We start from the raw sequence: 6,145 nt of genomic DNA on the forward strand, positions 1-6,145 counted from the left end.
TAGAGTTATTTATGTAGTTTTTGTTCCCCATTCTTTCATATTAAAATATTGTAAACTATGAACAATAATGAATTTAAATAGCTTATGTCATGATTATGCTTTTGTTCACTCAGTTTACATTTATATATGTTTTTAATCAGTTTCTCATGCATTATGATAGTACCATGGGTAAGCTTGGGACCACTTGTGGTGCTAAGCACTATGTTATGAATAGGGGTAGTCTCAGGTCATGAAAACTGGTCCATGGTCCACCACTGGCTATGGTAGTAGAATCTATGTCGTAGAAGTGGGAATAGGGTCTGGCGAAGGAGGCCTATCTTTGCCCCTAGCTGGGGACACATCACGCGGCTGTCCACGACCTCTAGGTCATAAAAAAATAGGAGTAGGATCTCTATGCTTGGTCTTGGGACCTTCATCTCATTTATAATTAGCACTTGTCCAAGCCATCTTCAAAAGAGTAAAGTCAAAGAAATACCTCTACAAACCAACTCAAACTCTTAACACGATATAAATTAAAAAGGTAAAAAATTCCTATGAATGTCCCATAGCCTCCCAAAGATAGGAAATGGATGTCATCATTTCAATTTCCAGGACTCTGCTAGAAAATTTTGCTTATCTTAATAATATCGGTGAAACCTAATCTTTTATACAAATTTATCATAATTTATGATTCATAATGGAACCTACTAAATCCCACCAATATGTAAGACAAATTGTAACCCGAAGCTAACACAATGGTTTAATTCGATAGGAAATACAAACATTGGCCAAAAAAAAGAGCAAACATTATAAATAAATAAAGATTCTAAATAGCTAAAAGCATTACATACAAGATACCAATCCCAAGACCTGGTAGAGCCAGTATAAGAGTATCTAGTAATAAGAAAATACAACCAGAGTATCTGGAGTGGATATTACATCGTTCTCGAAGAAAAAGACTGATTATAAAAATAGAGGGATATGGGTTACTCCAACTCTAAGATCTCACCCTATCACTAAAAATTAATCTCCACATAAAAACAATCAACGATCTTAACTACTACTCAAATTTACTCTAAAAAGATAGAAAAGTGTAGTATAAGCGATTCCCAAAATTGAACCGATTGAAATCTAAGCAATCCCTGGAATTGAATCGGTCATAATATGATCAATACCCTAAGTTGAATTGGTCATTATACATATATAATCATCATCATAAGTCATATCATCAATAGCATAACCAATCGCATCATCAATAGGTTTCAATCCTAACAATTACAAACATAACCATCAAGTATCAAGATTCATCACTATTACCTCGAAACACATTCCCACAAGCCCCAACAGTGTGAAATTTCACCAAAGCTAACATCTGTCATAGACGAAAGTGGGTTAATAGTCCACTTCTAATCCACAAATTTCATTTTAGGCAAATTTCTACCTAAACTAGGCTTAAGTTAACTAAATCCACTTTTAGATGTAAACAATCCTCAATTATACCTAAGAAAAAGAATTCACCTAAAACATAAACAACTAGGTCAATTGTGCCTAATTAGAGAAATACAAGGCGTTCTCATTCTAAACATAAGAAATGAAGTCTAATTCACCTAAAGCACAAGGGAACAAGCTAATTAATTCAAGCTTACAATATACAAATAGCCTAAAAAACTTAGCTAACCCCAAGATTTCATTTCATTTATCAACACCTAAAATATCATAAATATACTATGAAGTAGCACAATCTAATAAGGGCTTAAACCTAGACTACCACGATGCCAAAAAAATCTGAACAAACTGCTAAACTTTTGATTTTCCCTTTCCATAAACCTCTTCACAATTCCAAGCGATGAAAAACATATTCTACTCATCATTAAAAAACATTGATACCCAAATTCCACCATTGTACTTTGGGTCGAAAAATAACCATAAAATCCCATATGGGTCCCATTTATGAAAATTACATTTTCAAGATAAACCAAATATTCATACTTGATCAAGGAATCATAACCCTCAAGAATGGGTAAAACCCAAGCTAATTCGGGGCTAACATCAAACCATAAATGTTTTGGGGTTCTTATAATTAAATTAAAAAATTTCACCAAGAAACAAATGAATTCCAACCTTATATCCAACAAAAATCACATAGATAGTTGTAAATCTTGCTCCCAAGTCATCCACAAGCCTCAATTTTAAGATTTCTCAGTCTTTAGGGTTTTTTCTCTTAAGGTATGGATAAATAATTGCCTAATTCGCGACATAAGGGTACTGTTTATACCCCAACCTAGCAATCATATATAGCTATTGCGACCAGTAGGGTGCGATCACACTACTTCAGGACTGTTGGGATTAGGGTTATGGCTATTGTGAGAGACCTTTGGTGATCACACTACCTCTTCTATATGAGGAGATGCGATCACGGCCATAGTTAGCAATCACCAGCACTCCAGATAGCAGATGAAAACCTAAGAAATCTTCATGTTTTTGCCATGCCCTCGAGATTCATCTAAAATTCCCTATACATAAAAAAAATGTTTAACTATATTACAATAAAAAATTTAAATGTGATGTCACAATCAAATTTTCCATCTGAGGTTTTTCGACCAAATATGGGTCTCATACCTAATTTCCAATTTCTCCAACTCCTGACCAATATGTTGAAAAGAACTTAAGTTCATCTAGGCCAAAATGAAAGGTTCAACTATCCTAAAATCCATATTTTGGAGATTTTGATTTAGTTAAAATTTTCATACAAGATAGTTTTAAAAAATATTTCACTTGGTAGCCATTTGGAATAAACGAAGACTTCTAACTATGGAATGGGCTCTAAAAACCAATTGAATTATCCATTAACTGAACTATTTGTGCCAATAAGTTATAAATGACTTTGGGTAACTATTAAAGAGCTCTAACATAAAACATAAGTGGAAATATAGAAAATAACCTAAAGGGTCATTACATATATACCCAACAAAGCTAGAGAATTATTATGATGAAATATACCTGGCAAGGCTTGAGGATGATTATGATAGTACATACCCAGAAAGGCTAAAGCATGATTATGATGGTATATATACATGCCTGGCAAGACCAAAAGATTATTATGATGATATTTATTAGGATATTACTGAATATCCATATGAATTTGAGTTCGGTTATATGTATTATACTATAATGATATACTTATTATTATATGATGACATTGGAGTTTGAGATTGACAATATAGCTAATTTTAAAATAATGAAATAGTTATAATGTAGTATAATATGTATATACTCTAGTGATATAATGATTTGTTGTTAAATATTGGTTAGTTAATATATATTGGCTAGAAGACAAATATGTGTTAATTGACAAATATTAGATAGTTGACACATGTTAGTTAGTTGTAAATAATGACTACTTCATAAGTGATGATAAGCCACTATATGAATATTAGTTAGTAACTGATGTGTAGTTGATAAACGATGATTTATTGATACATAAGGATTAGTGTTACATGATAGTTAGTTGATAAGTATTTATTAATTCAAAGATAATTATAATGGACACTCGATGGTTATATCGTGTCATGACTTTGATAAATTCTAACTGTATTATGAGAGTTGATAAATAATGGTAGTAGGTTACTCTATCTTGTTTGATCCCTCTCGACTTATGGGGTTTGTGATGGGTTATTTACTTTTTCACATTAATTTTTGTATAGGAGCCAATTTTGTTGTTATGATTTTACGTTTTGATGTTTTATGTTACATTATGTTATTATTCTGGATTATATACTCGTGTATGCAAAACAATGTTTGAGTTTCTACAGGTTTGTCTATACCTTTACTTAGTTATGTTATCTTCTATTTTATCAATCTTATGTCATGATTTAGCTTAGTCAATTAAGATGCCAGCTGAGTACCCATGATTTTGGTACTAATACTATAATTTTTTACATTTTTAGTGTAGATCAGAGTAGTAGTTACCGTCATTCATCGATGTTCGTGTTAAATTGATATCTGGAGATACGGTGAGCTCTTAGAGTTGTCACATATTTCCTTCTATATTTCTATGTTAAGTCTTTCATTTTATGAGAAATGTTATTGACTATTCTAGATACTTGGGTATTATTATGATAATTAATATATGATCTTGTAATGGCTATACCAGGTCATGGGATGGTATCTATGTTGACTATCATTATCTCTTTCAAATACCTTATTCTTTATAAGTTATGTTGTTTATTTTTCCTATGTTGGGAATTTCCAACAAGTTGACCTATTGCATTTACCTTCGAGTTACGAATAGGCAAACCTACTGGCGAGATTTAGTACGTCCCATCATGACTCGTAAATTGGGTCATGACACACATTATGATAGTTTTGAAAGCCCAAGATGAATTTACGTACATTAGGATATAATGATGCCTTGTTATCCTATATAGTGATTCACCTATTTTGGTTATGTACTATTAGGTTAGCTGATATTAGTTTAGTGGTACAATGTTATTGTCATTTTCCTGCATACATATCTATTTTACATAGGCATTGCATAACATTCATTTAAAGGATAGGATTAGGGTGTACACCTATATCATATGTATTTCATACCTTGAAAGCGAAGGATTGGGTCTATGTCTAAACCACATGAAGTTTATGGATTTAAGGTAAGGATTGGGGTATTTTCCCACACTACATACATTTATTCCCTTGAAGCTAGGACCTAGATAGTTACCTATAGTAAATATATTGTATTGCATTATATATGGTTCAATACCATGGTATTAAATTAATCATGTATAGTTCTTTGTGGGGACTGTGGTTCTTTGTATGTTTTTAGTGCTATGGTCATATAAGTTAAATAAGGAATATATAGATTAGGCCGCAATTGTTAGCAATGGGTTATTATTTACGGTTATTACGATTGGTTAAGAAAAGTTAGGAGTAGGTTAGATTTTGTAAGGTTATAGTTCTTTTTTGAGTTTCATTGTATTATACTATATTTAATATGATGTCATTGTAGTTCACACCTGCCGATCTTTAGAAAATCCTTTTTGGTTATTATTTAAAGGTTAAATTACTCGTTGTTGTTATTTGAGTCAAGTACAAGGATGGTGGATACAAATATTATGGTTTCGCTATTTGTTGTTTTGTTTCTGATATTCTATTTACATATATATTAGTACATTATTTTGTACTGACATCATCATTTACCGTGGGGAGTTGTGTTCACACCTACATGTTTTTGTGTAGACAGTAGTACCATTGCATGTAGCTGAGTTTAGCTAATGGCTTGTGCACGCAATTTTTTAGGGTTGTTGAGTGTGGAGTACTCTTTTTCTTTATGTACTTAGCGGCACATTGGGGTCCTATTGCAACTAATTATTTGTAGTTTTAATTCGTAGATCCTTTTCCACATTGATTGTTGTTTGCAGTGAATCATGACCTTACCTGATGTAGAGTATTATAGTTCACAAATTATGTCCTAGTCGACTTTGTAAAGGTTAATATTGTTATAATTTGAGTTCTCCATTTTGATTCTTTTGGTTTGGCTAGGTCGTAATGTAAAGACCTCCGGGTCATTTTCTATATTTTTGCTCATTTTTATTGTCTAGAATATTCCCATAGCTGCTCCAAGTCACTTACGACTTGCTAGAAATAACAATTAAATTACCAAGCAATTTATTTATCTTTTAGAGCCAATTCTGCATTTTGAAGACTTTGCTAGTTCAAATTGTCTATTGGGAAAAAACATCAGTCAAATGACCCTCTATGCCAATTCTAATTGTTCCAACAACTTTAAAACATCGATTTTAGATATAGTGGACCCTCAGTATGGGTCCCAAGACTCCTTAACTCATTTTAGGCTATTGGCTGGAGGTTATGAAAAATGACAAGTGGGTATGGGACCCGCATTTCATTGGAATGACCTCAGATGGAAATTTCAACTACGCTATTGAGTTTGGAACATTGAATTTTATAAGGTAACATAGTTCATTAGCATATATGAGATTTCAGATGTATCTCAAGAGGTTGGTGGAGAACCAAAATATTCCAATTTTTTAGCTGATGCAAAACAATCAGTTTAAACCACTAAAAAAAGTTTTGGATGCTTTAAGGGAGGGCATTTTAGCAGCCCTAACTAATTTGGCAAGTGCCTCTTTAGCGGCTAATTTGCCAACTA

Source organism: Capsicum annuum, chromosome 11 (genome assembly GCF_002878395.1).
Source record: "Capsicum annuum cultivar UCD-10X-F1 chromosome 11, UCD10Xv1.1, whole genome shotgun sequence".
NCBI lineage: Eukaryota > Viridiplantae > Streptophyta > Magnoliopsida > Solanales > Solanaceae > Capsicum > Capsicum annuum.